This window comes from Scyliorhinus torazame, chromosome 8, assembly GCF_047496885.1.
Source record: "Scyliorhinus torazame isolate Kashiwa2021f chromosome 8, sScyTor2.1, whole genome shotgun sequence".
NCBI classification, from domain to species: domain Eukaryota; kingdom Metazoa; phylum Chordata; class Chondrichthyes; order Carcharhiniformes; family Scyliorhinidae; genus Scyliorhinus; species Scyliorhinus torazame.
The window spans coordinates 246,152,317-246,167,867 of NC_092714.1; positions in this window are offsets into that span (position 1 = coordinate 246,152,317).

Consider the following 15,551-nt stretch of genomic DNA (forward strand, 5'->3'; position numbering starts at 1 on the left):
GACAGTGAGGCTCAGATTAATTTACGGGGACGAAAGTGCAAGATTTTCACACCTGCGGACAGTGGTAAGGACATCTGTGATGACAAAGAACAAAGAACAATACAGCCCTCCAAGCCTGCGCTGATCATGTGCCCTATCTAGACCAACCACCTGTATCCTTCTATACCCCGTCTGTTCATGAGCCTATCCAGAAACGTCTTAAAGGTCGCTAACGTATCTGCCTCAACCACCTCACTAGGCTGTGCATTCCAGGCCACCATCACCCTCTGTGTAAAAAACTTCCCCCGCACATCGCCACTGAACCTTAAACTTGTGCCCCCTTGTAATTATCATTTCCGCCCTGGGAAAAAGCCTCCAATTTTTCACCTTATCTATACCCCTAATAATTTTATAAACTTCTATCAGGTCGCCCCTCAGCCTCCGTCTCTCTCGGGAGAACAATCCCAGTTCATGCAATCTCTCCTCATAGCTAATACCCTCCATACCAAGCAACATCCTGGTAAACCTTTTCTGCACTCTTTCCAAAGACACTGGGTAGATAATTAATCTCCAAGTCACACAGGATGGTGTAAGGAAGGTAATGTTTTGTAAACAGTTATGTGTTAAACTGTCTATTTAATTTCAAGATAGAATTACTTTAGGGTTCTAAAGGGTAATTAATTAGCATTTCTACCGGGATACAAAGTCATGTGATTCACATTGCCACGGAGATGGATTTTGTAGAAGGGAAGCCATTATAATATTGGGTTATAGGATTATTTTTAAGATATCCTTGAACCACACAGGCAATTCAGTCTGCAAGAAGCTGCGTGTGTGTGTGAGAGAGAAGAGAGCAGAGAATTAAAGGCAGGCTGTTTCTATTGTTCACCATGCAGAATGTGGGTGAGCGCTCATGCTCGTATTGAAGAGAGCATGTTTGTGAGGCTTTAAATGAGGCTGGAAGATTTGCCTAGTTTGGACAGTGTAACCCTCACCATGCAAGGCAATTTGAGGATTAGATGTTATCTGGCTGAAAAAGGATGCAAGCTATCAGAAGCTGGGAATAGCTTTGGGCTCGTTCCTGTAGGATGAGGAGTTCAGTTTAGGGAGAGAGGAAAGTATAACCATGGCAGGGGGACTTTTGATCATTTTAAAAGCTAAATATGGAAAGTTTCCTGCAGTTAAGAGTATGAATGCCAACAGAATAGTGTTTACATAACGTTGTTTTTACTTTGTTAGTTACAGTAAAAGTCAGTTAGAAATCTAGTAATGTGATCTTTTCAGTCGGGTAGAACTCGAATATTTCTTTAAAGGGAATCGCAACATTCTCTCCCAAACAAAGCACCGTGAGATGCATATTTAAGAATGCTTTTAGTCTGGATTAAATTAGATTTTTACATTATTTTCGTACCTTTAGAATTTTAAGCAGGTCGTCGCTCCAAACCAAATCGATTCGTTTTCTGCAGGAGAACTACAAGTGTTGCTCTCTCCACTGTTAATTTAAAGCAAGGCGCCGTCACTGAATCTCCATTTTAGATTTCCTGGGCGAATGCATTTACACAGCCATGATGCGCTGAATTGGCAAACCTTCCCATGATGTAAATATTTGGACAATGCCTTTGCTGGTGTCTGATAACATTAAATATCACCTCTCCTTGCATTTATTATGAATGCTTCCATCACTGGATTAAGGAAAGGCACATCTGTCAACCAGATGGTTACAGAGAATCTTGGCTCTGTAGGAAGCGCTATAGACTGGAGCTGAGACGAGTTTGGCTAGTCTCTGGATCTTCTGTTCTTTATTCCCAGGGCTGCTGGTCTTCCTGTGAATGGGCACTGGGACAGCATCATAGCTTGGGAGCCAACAAAGTTTGCAATTTCTATAAAGTTACACAAGTGAATGAACCCTAAGATGGTGGACAACTTATTCCTGATTACCCAAAGCCTAACAAATATCCACATGGAATTAGATTGTGTTTCGATCGGTGGACATTCCACCAAGGAGGGCGAAGGCTATTTTTGAAGAACGGTGGTGAAAATTTGCAACGTGACTTGAGAAAAGAATCACTTACATTTGAGCAGGAAAAACGTTTCTTCCGTTGATCTAATGGGCATTTTCTCGACTAAAAACAAGTACACATACATAAAAGGGTCGAAATAGTTGATGCTAATAAATAGATTAAATCTGACAGAAGTATTTGCCCTCCCCCTTTTAAACTGGAAAATCTGTGAAAAAATATTAGGCTATAAGAGGGAAGAAGCATTCCATTCTTTATTTTGATTGGCAAATATGCTAATTTGGTCCCTACTGCTTGAAATGAACTGAAGAAAGATGGCATGGGAATGCTTTATCAATGTGGGAAAGAAAATCGACTTTCTCAGAAAGCTGGGAATGGACTATGATTCAAGCGTTCAGAATTCCTAGCGGCACGGTAGCACAGTGGTTGGCACTGTTGCTTCACAGCACCAGCGTCCCGGGTTCGCTTCCCAGCTTGGGTCACTGTCTGTGCGGAGTCTGCACGTTCTCCTCGTGTCTGCGTGGGTTTCCTTTGGTGCTCCGGTTTCCTCCCACAGTCCCGAAAGACGTGCTTGTTAGGTGAATTGGACATTCTGAATTCCCCCTCCAGTGTACCCGAACAAGGGCCAGAGTGTGGCAACTAGGAGATTTTTACAGTAACTTCATTGCAGTGATAACGTAAGCCTACTTGTGACTCTAATAAAGATTGTTATTATTAATTATGAAAGGAAAGATGGTTTTGATGGCTCAATGTTGCGGAACATTGTCCTTTCACCTCCACAGTGTAAACTTGAGATGAGGCAAGGAAGGTAGCCCAAATAGTTTCCACCTCTCAACAACGTGATGCTCGTAAATGAAGTGAGCTGCAGATCCAGCCCCTGTCGGCTCCAAGGTGTAGAAATGAAATTAACAACTCGCCATTAGGTTCAGCATGTTTATGAAGTTGGTGACAATTAAAATACCACAATGCTGTGGCAGAAGAGATTAAGATTAGGGAAAAATATACGTTTGAGACCAAGTTGAAGGGGATTTGCCTGACCCGGGAGTGCTTGATGCTGATTGTAGGGTCAAAAAATAGAAACAGCATTCCATTGTATCCCCACTAAAATAAATAAAATCAAGTTGATCTGGTGCAATCTGAGAAATTATTTATGAAACATTAGAAACAAAGCAAAGTCATAAGTTTAGAAAAATATGAAGTAGAAATGAAAATATACTTGAAACCAAACACGAAAGAAAACTAAGGATCCCATGAATTACCACCAAGCATGAAGGGGATACAGTTTATTGAGTCTTTTAAGAAGGAAATGGGCAAGTTCCTGATTAGGAAGGGAGTGGAAGGATACACTTGTTTGGAGCAGTATATAATTAGAACAGACTCCGTCAGAGAGAATTGGAAAGGCTCAGAAGTCCTTTCTTAACTTCCGCAGAGTATGCTGGATTGATGGGTGGGTTATCACGGTGGGCTATCTTACAGGCAAGAATACACAGACCCAAAACTGGCTGTCAAATTATTGGGTAATATCACTTGCCACTATTTCTCTGCAAATGTTATAGCACCTTCAGCAAGAGGCATTTGAATAATTAAATATAAAAATCAAATAGTTACTTTCAGAGGTGTGTCATTCCATTCTTTTCTTCAAAAACCGGCATTAGCTGTTGGGATCCACGTTCAGAGAGACCCTAGAGTGGGAGCTCCAGTGGTTCACGGGAGGCAGGATTGTCTCGTCCCGCTTGTGCCGCACCCTCGCCCACAGGTTTCTGGTTGGCATGGGGTGGTTTCAATGGGCAATCTCATTGACAAGTGGCGGGAGTAGAGAATCTCCATCCTCGCTAGCAGTGGTAGCAGGGCGAACGCACAACGGGGAATCCTACTGCTGAAGTTCTTGGGCGGGATTCTCCGGTCGCCGACACTGAAATCACATTCAGCGACCGGCTGGAGAATCCAAGTTTCCAACCAAATTGGGGGCTGTGCCCCTTTCGCGATGCTCCACCCCCTCCACAGGGGCATACGCTAGGAGTACGGCGCATGCCTTATTGACGGTCCCAGGCCCACCCACCAATGCTCCGGTCCCAACCGGCCGAGTTCCCGACTGCGTCGGTCACGTGTGGTCTAATCCGTCGGGAACTCAGTGTGGCGGCTGCGGACTCAGTCCTGCACCGCCACAGTCGGGGGAGGGCCGATCTGCGTCAGGGGGGAATTTGTCAGGGGCTGGGGACACTGTTGGGGGGTGGTCCATAGCTTGCGAGCCGGCCAAAGGTGGGGGGGGGGGGCACTATTTTGCAGGCCAGGTCCGTGCGCAGCCGGCGCATATTGCACGGCATAGCTGCTGCAGGCCACCGTGGTGCGCATGTGCGGCCACAGACCCGGCAATTCTTCGGGCCATATCGGTAGCTAGAGCCAGGTGCTCTATGCTGCTCGGCTGCTAGCCCCCAAACAAATGGGGGATCCGTGGCCGTTTCGCACCGAATTTAAAAAAAGACGATAGGCCGAATTTGCCCAACCTGCCTGAGGCGGGTATGGGGGTGGATGGGAGTGGAGAATCTGGCGACAGCCAAAACGTCAGAAACCCACCGGTGTAAAATTATGAAGCAATTCTCCCAGTGGGGGGTTAATGGAGGGCTGGCAGGTAGCGCGAATGTCATTGATATTTATTTGCATCTCATGAATGCTCATTAAAACAGCCACCCACCATTGTCCTGTCAGGCCTTCCAATCTTGCCTGTGGGAAATCACGTCGGCGCCAAACCTAATTGCTAAAGAGTGACATGCACAAGGCAGTCCTCAGTTGGCAAGAAATTTCAAGGTGAGTGCAAGAAAACATTCTGATATAGTGCTGCACTGCACCTGATACACTGTTCATCACTCTTCTGGGACATACAGTTCTTTCTCTCCATCGCCATGCCAAGCTCGTCTTCATGGACAGCACCGTGCTGCTGGATCCATAGACCCTCCTGCGTCACCGTCTCAGATCAGTACTGCTCCTGGGTTGGGAGTACAGGAGTCTTCTCCCCCCCCACCCCCCCCCCCCCCGCACCTGATGCCACACAACATGTATATGCTGTGTTGCCCTATTATGTATTTTCTTTTCTTCCCTTTTCTTCCCATGTATTTAATGATCTGTTGAGCTGCTCGCAGAAAAATACTTTTCACTGTACCTCAGTACACGTGACAATAAATAAATCCAATCCAATCCAATCAGTATCAAGCTAGACAGTACTGTCATACAGCTACCTCAACAAAGGTCCAAAGTTCATTGGCAGGCTGGAGTGCAAGGTTATAGGTTGGGGGGGGGGGGTGCTAGTAGCTTGTTGAAGGTGGAACGATGGCACAATGGTTAGCACTGCTGTCTCACAGCGCCAGGGACCCTGGTTCAATTTGGTCTTGGGTCACTGTCTATGTGGAGTTTGTACCATCTCCCGTCTGTGTGGGTTTCCTCCAGGTGCTTCGTTTTCCTCCCACAGTCCAAAGATGTACGGGGTAAGTGGATTGGCCATGCCAAATTGCTCCTTCGTGTCCAGGGATATGCTGGTTAGGTTATGGGGTTGCAGGGATGGGGCGGGTGGAGTGCTCATTTGAAGAGTTGGTGCAGACTCGATGGGCCGATTGGCCTGCTTCTGCACTGTAGGGATTCTATGATTCTATGAAGGCAGGGGATGCAATGTGGATGGAGGGCTGTGAAAAGGAGGTGGGTTGGGCAAGGGCTCACAATGCCAAGCAGAGGGGCAAGGAGGTGGATGAGGATGTCGAACAATGGAAGGCAGAGGGAAGACAAGGGGAGGGAATCTAGATCCCGACAAGCTCACAAACAAGGGGGTCAAAGGGATACACATTTGTGATGAACGGTTACTGTTACACTGTACCTTTGTCATCATGTAAGGTGATGTCCCCTTTAAGACCGGGCTTGGAACCCTGGGGAACTCCGCCTCCGGCTCTACACATCTGGGAGCCGTATATAAGGAGCCGCCTTGTGGGCAGTGCAGCAGTTAGCACACGTCTCAGCTCTAGTCTAGTTCTTAGTTTATTAAAGCCTTCTTTACTGTTTACACTCTAAGCGTCATTATTGAGGGTACCACTATTTAATAAACTAAACTACAGCAGGATGGACGCAGGCCTAAAACCCGAGAAGCTCAACCTGGAAGCACGGACACCGGAGGCAAAGGAAATTTTTAAATACTGGCTCCGATGCTTCAAGGCTTACCTGGACTCCTCAGAGACTCCCATCCTGGGGCCGCGCAATCTGCGCCTACTCCACGCCCGGGTGAGTCACAGAATATCCGCCACGCTCGAGAAGGCGACGACTTATAAAGAGGTGGTCGAGCTACTCCGCAAGTGGTTCGTCAAACCCATCAACGAGGTGCACGCCAGGCATCTGCTCTCTACCTGCCGGCAGCGCTCGGGGGAATCGCTGGACGAATTCATCGAGAAACTCACCGCGCTTGCCAGGGACTGTGACCACCGGGATGTGACAGGTGAGGTCCATATGAACCTGCACATCAGAGACGCTTTCGTGTCTGGCATCCGCTCGACCTACATCCGGCAGCGGCTGCTCAAAAACGGGGCAAAAGACCCCCAGGACACGCTAACGCTCGCCTCCTCGCTGGAGATGGCCCGACATAACTTGGGTACGTACCCCGTGGACTCTGCGAGCCCCCCCCGGACTTCCTCAGACTCAGCCATATTACAGGCCTGCGCCACATGACGACCCGCTCATCATGGGGGCACACCGTGCTACTTCTGCAGGCAGGGCCAGCACCCATGCCCACGCTGCCCAGCCCGCTCAGCAATCTGCAGCGACTGCGGGAAGAGGGGGCATTTTGCAAGGGTCTGCCTGGCCAGGCCCAGGGGCCAGAAGAACAAAGAACAGCCGGCCCGAAAATCAGGCTCTCAGGCCTGTAGGCCTCGCAATGCGGCTAGGCACCGACCTGACACGCCCCTTCTGACGCCTCATCAGCTTTGTGCGATTCATGGGAGCGGCCATCTTGTCAGCGGCCATCTTCTCGACCCGACACGCGCAGCCGGCGGTGGCCATTTTATGAGTCAGACTCGGCTGAGGACTCCGACTACCCGCGAGTGGGAGCGATCACCCTCGACCAAACTCGGCCAAAACTCCTGCAGAATTCTATGATGCAGGTCCAGGTCAGCGGGCGCGACACTGCCTGCCTCTTCGACTCCGGGAGCACGGAGAGCTTTATCCATCCTGAAACGGTAAGGCGCTGCTCCCTACGCACCCATCCCGCATCCCAAACCATAGCCCTCGCATCCGGGGCCCACTCTGTACAAATCAAGGGGTACTGCATTGCGGATCTCTCGATCCAGGGCGCCAAGTACACCCGTTTCAAATTTTATATCCTTCCCCACCTCTGTGTCCCCCTGCTGCTCGGACTGGATTTCGAGTGCAGCCACCGAAGCCTGACACTGAAGTTCGGCGGACCCTTGCCCCCCTCACGGTATGCTGCCTTGCGACACTGAAAATCGCACCCCCCCCCGCTATTCGTGAACCTCACCCCCGACTGTAAGCCAGTCGCCATCAGGAGCCGGCGCTACAGTGCCCAAGATATAACTTTTATCAAGTCAGAGTCCAGCGTTTACTGGGAGAGGGGGTCATCGAGGCTAGCAACAGTCCTTGGAGAGCACAAGTGGTGGTAGTCCGGTCCGGGAATAAGAAACGGATGGTCGTGGATTATAGCCAGACCATAAACCGATTCACGCAGCTTGATGCACACCCCCTTCCCCGCATCGCGGAAATGGTAAATCGGATTGCCCAATACCGAGTATTTTCCACGGTCGACCTCAAATCCGCCTACCACCAGCTCCCCATCCGACTGAAAGACCCTATACTGCCTTCGAAGCGGCCGGCCGGCTCTTCCACTTCCTCAGGGTGCCCTTCGGCGCCACGAATGGGGTCTCCGTCTTTCAAAGGGCGATGGACCAAATGGTGGACCAGTACGGTTTGCGGGCTACATACCCGTACTTGGACAATGTCACCATCTGCGGCCATGCCCAGCAGGACCATGACGCAAACCTCGAAAAGTTCCTCCGTACCGCCCGACCCTTAACCTGACCTATAATGAGGAAAAATGCGTTTTCCACACAATCCGGCTAGCCATCCTCGGCTATGTCGTGGAAGACAGGGTCCTAGGTCCCGACCCTGACCGCATCCGCACACTTAAGGAACTCCCCCTCCCCCGTAGCCTCAAGGCCCTCAAACGGTGCTTGGGGCTCTTCTCCTACTACACCCAGTGGGTCCCGAAGTATGCGGACAAAGCCCGCCCACTCATAAAGACCACCACTTTTCCCCTGTCGGCTGAGGCTCAATTGGCCTTCACCGCATCAAGGCCGATATCGTCAAGGCCACTATGCACGCGGTGAATGAAACTATCCCCTTCCAGGTAGAGCACGATGCATCAGACATCGCCCTGGCTGCTACCCTCAATCAGGCAGGCAGACCAGTAGCGTTCTTCTCCCGGACCCTCACCCCCTCCGAGGTTCGACGCTGCCGTCGAGAAGGAGGCACAAGCCATTGTGGAGGCGCTGGAGGCACTACCTAGTCGGTAGGAGGTTCACCCTCGTCACCGACCAACGGTCAGTCGCCTATATGTTTGATAACACGCAACGGGGCAAAATAAAAAATGATAAGATTTTGAGGTGGTGGATCGAACTCTCCACCTACACGTACGATATCAAGTATCGTCCAGGGAAGCTCAATGAGCCCCCAGATGCCCTGTCCCGCGGCACATGTGCCAACGTGCAGGACAACCGCCTGCAAGCCATCCACAATGACCTCTGCCACCCGGGGGTTACACGGCTCGTCCATTTTATCAAGTCCCGCAACCTATCTTACTCAACCAAGGATGTCAAGGCCATGATCAGGGCCCGCCAGATCTGTGCGGAGTGCAAACCGCACTTCTACCGGCCAGACAAGGTTCGGCTCGTGAAGGCCTCGGGGCCCTTTGAGCGACTGAGCGTGGACTTCAAGGGGCCCCTCCCGTCCACCAATCGTAATGCTGCTTTCTCACCGTGATCGATGAGTTCTCCCGTTTCCCTGTGGGGAAACGGGCAAGTGGAGAGGGAGAACGTGACAGTGTGGAAGGCTGTCCTTCTGGCCCTACGGTCGAGGAGTCTCCCAACTACCTGCTGGCAGGAGGTCCTGCCCGATGCCCTACACTCCATTAGGTCGCTCCTCTGCATGGCCACGAGTGAGACCCCTCACAACTGATTGTTTGTCTTCCCCAGGAAGTCTACCTCCGGGATCTCGCTTCCACCTTGGCTGACGGATCCGGGACCTGTTCTTCTCCGGAGGCACACGAGGAGCCATAAAACGGACCCCCTGGTCGAAAAGGTCCGATTGCTCGACGCCAACCCCAGTTACACCTACGTCGAATACCCCGACGGCAGGCAAGATACGGTTTCCCTCTGGGATCTGGCACCCGCTAGATCCCCCACTACAAATGCCCCTTCCCGCGCCGCTCCCCTGCAGTACCCGGCACCCACTACAACACACCCCCTCCCGACCCCACCCCCCATTGGTGAGTACCTACCGCGCGCCCCCTGTAGCGTCCCCCCTTTACACACCCCGACGGCGCCGGCACCGCTACCCCCGGCCCCGCCTATTCTCCCTGCGCCCTGTTCCCCTGCCCCGACCCGGACAGAAGCTCCGACCGCCGTGCTCCCGGACGTACCCTCAACCAGGACGTCCGTGTCCGCCACACCACCGGCCGCCGCACCACCGCCCGAACTGAGGAGGTCGATGAGGACGATCCGGCCACCTAGACGGATGGACCTATGATGGCACTTCGCCCCCGCCGGACTCTTTTTTTAAACAGGGGATGAACGTGATGAACGGTTACTGTTACACTGTACCCTTGTCATCATGTAAGGTGACGTCCCCTTTAAGACCGGGCTTGGAACCCTGGGGAACTCCGCCTCCGGCTCCGCACATCTGGGAGCCGTATATAAGGAGCCGCCTTGTGGGCAGTGCAGCAGTTAGCACACGTCTCAGCTCTAGCCTAGTTCTTAGTTTATTAAAGCCTTCTTTACTGTTTACACTCTAAGCGTCATTATTGAGGGTACCACAACATTGTTTACTGTAAGGGGTTGGACGAAGACACCAGAGGCAGTGGGAAGAGGCCCATGTGGGGAATGGGTGCCTGGCAGGTGTTGGGCATGGGGGGAGGGTGGTTGAATTGAGGAACAGACTTCTTCTTGCAGCTGCTAGCCTTTTTCCTTTGGGCTGCTGACACCCCGCGTGGTCTGGTGAAGACAGGTGGGCTGGAGAGAGTGATATAGGTGTGCTGGATTGGTATTTAAATATAGCAGCATGACCTTCAAACCCGTCAGCTAAGGGTGGGGAAGGGCGACACGGTGGCGCAGTGGTTAGCACTGCTGCCTCATGGCACCGAGGACCCTAGTTGGATCCCGGGCCCGGGTCACTGTCCATGTGGAGTTTTCACCTTCTCCCCGTGTCTGCGTGGGTCTCACCCCACAATCCAAAGTTGAGCAGGGTAGGTGGATTGGCCACGCTAAATTGCCCCTAAATTGGAAAAAAAATTAAAAAAGCTAAGGGTGGGCAGATGAAGCGGCTGATGGCCTGTTAGGAGAGCCAGATGGGAACTTGCATGTGCATAATTAATGAGGTTCCAAGCACGGAATCTGGTGGGATCCTGCTATTCCGGTCAGCGGGACCGGTGCCGCCGGAGCTACCCACCTCCGCACTTAGTCTCAAGATGGGAGAATTCTGCTCTCCAAGTAATACTTTTTCCTGCTGCCTTTTTCTCCCTTTTTAAATCCAATCTTTTGTTCCCTCTCTTCATTTTTCTTTCCATACGTGCCAGTGAGTTCATCCACTTTAACCTTTCCTTCCTTCTCACTCCATGCACTGTTAATTTCCAAATGCTTGAAGCTGATTGGTTTAGGAATTGCAACATGGCCGGAATTCTCCGTTCGTTCATGGCGGCGGGATTCTCCGGTTCCATTGGAGGGAATGGAGTTTTGGCCGAGCGCCAAATTCTCCATCCTCACTGATAGCGGTGACGGGACGAATTTGGATCAGAGAATCCCAGCTTTGATATGTGAAGGAGTTTATCTATCGAATAAGTTGAACGATCTCTCAACAGAGATTCCAGTAACAGAGGCTATGTCACATTAGCAATGATAACAACTCAGATCATATTGTACACGTAACGCAGTAAAACATTGCAGGATGCTTAGCAGGAGCATTATCAAACAAAATTCATCACTCAGACATGTGGAGAGATTTTAGAACAGGTGGCCAAATGCTTGATTAAAGGAGTAGGTTTTAAACAACATATTCAAGGAAGAGAGAGCGAGCGAGCGACTGAGAGGTTTAAAGAAAGACTTCCAGAGATTAAGATTGAGCCAGCTGTAGGCAAGGGCCACCAATGGTGAAGAAAATCAGGAACGTGCAAGAGGGCATGACTGGAGGAGCACAGAGATCTCAGAGGGCTGGAGGAGTCAAAGGGGGTCACAGAAATAGGGAGAGAGAAAGTCATTGATGGATTTAAGCACAAGGTTAAGAACTCTTTTCGTAGTGAGCGATTGTTAGTTTCCTGTGTCGGCGGGAAGGATTTTTTTGTCGAAACACTTCAAAATCGCACAGGCAGCATTAGCACAATCGAAAGCACAAGAAAATATATAAAGTTACGTGCAATAATCTAGTTAACGTTTGCCTTGGAATTTTATTTTAGTACCATTATCAATGGAAAACAGTAAATTGTTGTCTGTATAACATAACGGCATAGCTGCAACACAGTTTGGTTTTCCGCTAAGAACCAGAGGCGTATATAAGTGACTGATGTTTGGCAGAATACCAGTGTCAGGGCGCGTGGGGTGGCCGGTCTGAATGGGAATTGATAAACAAAATCAAAAAGGACACCCTGACTGTTATGATTAATTCACATTTCAGAGACGAGCTTGTTCCTAAGAAAGTGCAGTACATAATGGCTTATGCAGTAAACACCTTGAATCAAACAGTCAAAATATTGCATACAAAACGTTTGTTGAATTTAGGGTTAACTTTATGAATGCACCATTTCTGGTGAGAAGCTTGCCCGCTTGCCGCACATATCGGGAAATTAATCACCTGCAATTTCCTCATATTCACCGCCAGTGAGTGAGACCTCCCAGTGGTGGGAAGACAGTCTCCGATGAGAAAGTATTTTTTAAATTGTGCAAGAATGTCATAGTTATGTAGGAAAGAGTGTGGTTTAAATACCAGTACATCGAGTCTGGCTGTGATGTTTCCATCTTTAATCTGAATAAGGAAATATCTTAAACAGAAATAAAGTTGTAAAACATGAAGCGCACTCAAACAGAAAAAGAATAGAATTCTAGATATATATAGCTGCTCTGCATACTCTTTTATTTGCCATCTGTGAGAAGGGTGGAAGTACAGGTCAGCATGCATAGACTTCCTCTGATAATCCAACGTACATCCTTATGAAACAGTCGAAAGATAATGCACTTGCACGGGAGGAGATTTTAGTCCTTCATATTTTCCCTCTTTAAAGCAAACTTTAAGAATGTATATACACTGCAACAATGCTTTGTATTGATATCAGTAGCAGCTGTAGAATAATTGCAGCCTAATTCAGAATCCCAAAGTGATACAAGAGTACGACCGCCTGACAGAGGATGTTTCACTCTATTTTCCTTTGAAATTAGTTCCGCTTTAACATCCCGTTTTGCCAAAATTTAGTGTTGTTGTCGCATGCGGAATGCTTCACACCCGAACTAAACTTGCAGTGGAAACTGTACTGTGCGTTCGCTCCTGGGGCTAGATTTTCTGCACCCAGACGTCGAAATCGCGTCCGGCGCAGGGCGGAGAATCCACTTTCGCGAATGGAATTGGGAGCAGCACTGGTTCCTCGATTCTCCGGCCCACAAAAAGTGCCGCACCAGGGAGGTACGCCGCGCCGTGTATCCCCTACATGCGGCCATTGCCTACCCCGCCATTCTCCCCCCCCGATCGGCCGAAGTCCCGTCGGCGTGGACCATTCAGTCCACTGCCACCATGGTCGGTGGTGGGCCGATCGGAGGGCAGGGGGGGTCTCGTATGGGATCGAGCTATTTTTGGGCGGGCGGTCCGGGTCGGGCGTGCGGCCGATCGGGGACACTATTTAGGAGGTCCAGCCATGGAGCACGGCGGGGCCGCAGGAGGTCACCACGGTGCGCATGCGCGGCCTCTGATCCGGACGTGCAGGGGCCCGTATCTGCAGCTAAAGCTGCTAGATTCACGACGGGTCCCTGCGAGCCACCTGCAGGGCTATGAATATGTGGGACGGGATTCTCCGAACCCCGCCTGGTCGGAGAATTGCCGGGGGGTGGCGTGAATCCCGCCTCCGGTGGCTGCCGAATTCTCCGCCGCTGGGCTTTTGGCGGGGGCGGGAATCGCGCCGTGCCAGTCGGCGGCTGCTAGCAGCGGCCCCCTTGGTCATTCAACGGCGTGTGATGGGCCGAGTGGCCGCCCATTTTCGGCGGGTCCCGCCGGCGTAAATCACAACAGGTCCTTACCGGTGGGACCTGATTCCACTGGCAGTCTGCAGAGTCCTCGGGGGGGGCGTGGGGGATCTGGCCCCAGGGGGTGCCCCCAGGGTGGCCTGTCCCGTGATCGGAGCCCACTGATCCGCGGGTGGGCCTGTGCCATGGGGGCACTCTGTCCCTCCGCACCAGCCGCTGTCAACCTCCGCCATGGCCGGTGCGGAGAAGAACCCCCCCTGCGCATGCGCTGGGATGACCCCACCACACGCTGGCGTCCTGCGCATGTGCGAACTGGCCATTTGGAGGCAGCAAGCACTCCTCCGCCGGCCTAGCCCCTGAAGGTGCGGAGGATTCCGCACCTTCGGGACGGCCCGACGCCGGAGTGGTTCTCGCCACTCCTCGGCGCCGGAGTGGCCCGCCCTGCCGGTTCGCGGAGAATCCCGCCCGTGGCCTTTTCACGCCAGTTTTTCTGGTGTGAAAGGCCACAGTTTTTAATGACACCGTGGGAACATAGTCCCTGAAACGGAGAATCCAATCCCTGATCTATTGAACACCACAATCATAATGACTGGTTCAGTTCCTTGCGAACTATCACAAATGATACAGGCAGTTTGAAAAATAAGATAAAACAATGGGTTTAATTGAAACGTTAACACTGTCATGTCCTGTGTGTGCAGGAAGGAAGACTGATGATTTTTCCTGTTAACAGCTCATGACAAATGCTGATTTTTGAAGCCTGCTGTGACAAATGTGTTTCTGCCCCTCAGCAGCCTGACATTTTAATCTTGGCTTATTTACAGGATATTCCAAGGAGTTATCTGCCTGTCAACAAAATTTGCCATGAATTGTGGCTTTTAAGGTGGAAGAAACCCTAGCACCCATATCAGAGATTGCCGTGTCCTGTATCAGCTCAAGATATTGAAAATAGGCCAGTTACAGCCTTACTGCACAGCAATACACTCTGGTTGATGTTTCTACCGATTGCTATTGAAACCTGTTCAAGCAGGAGAAATGTGACTGTACTAGAAATGTTTTAAAGAGCTGCTACCATCAACAAATTGGTTCAATCCTGCATTTTAAGATGTTAGATCTGAAGTCATAGAATGGATCTTTACTGTGGTGTGCAAACAGTTGATTAAACACAGGACTCCAGCTAATGGAGCTCAAGTCTAAATTCTTATTAAAACACCACAATTTTGCAACCAATTTTAAACCTCGAGTTAAAACTTTAGGGGACATACATAAAATAAAGATTACCCACTGCATATCATTTTTTTCCTTAGAAAATATATTTTGGTCAGAATTTTCTCATTTTTTCAGAGTGTCAGGTTCTGACTGAAACCCGGTGTGTCGCTCTCCAGATCTCCAATGTCCCTCCCACTCCCAGGGGCTATACTTACCTTTGTGCCCCAGGGGGTGGGGGGGGGGGTGTGGGGGGTGGGTTCCCTTCGAATGAATCACATTTTTCCATATGCTTGGTAAACCTCACCCACATGACTTCACGTTGGCGAGGTTTGAATATTCAATGAGGGGGATCATGTGGTGGGTGTAAAGGGAGTGGTCGGTTAATGAGATTAAATTGTATGTAAATCTATTAAAATTAGGTTCCCGCCCTTTGTGGGGGTGAATCTTGCTTCCTGATTCTTGCAAGGTTTTATGCTCGCGTTGCCATTCTCGCTGCTGGCAGCCACAAAATGACCCCCCCCCCCCCCCCCCCACCCCCATCCCCATCCAGTATCTAAAAACATGCCTGGTTTAAACATAATCTTTCATCATACTTTTAGACAGGCAAGCACTGACAGACACTCACATCTACATTGAGACATAAACCCAACATAAAGCTGACAAGCAGATATAAATAAACAATATTGATAATAGAGGAACTATCTAAACATGATTCAAATGATGGACATAAGCTATTTGATCTTCACTTTGGCAGTTTAAGATCTTAATTATAACTGGTTTATATTCCCAGGTGCTCTCTGTTTTGGAAGAATTAGTTAAAATAAGTAATAAGCTAATTAAAAAGTGGAAAAGTTCAGTTTTGTTTGAAAGA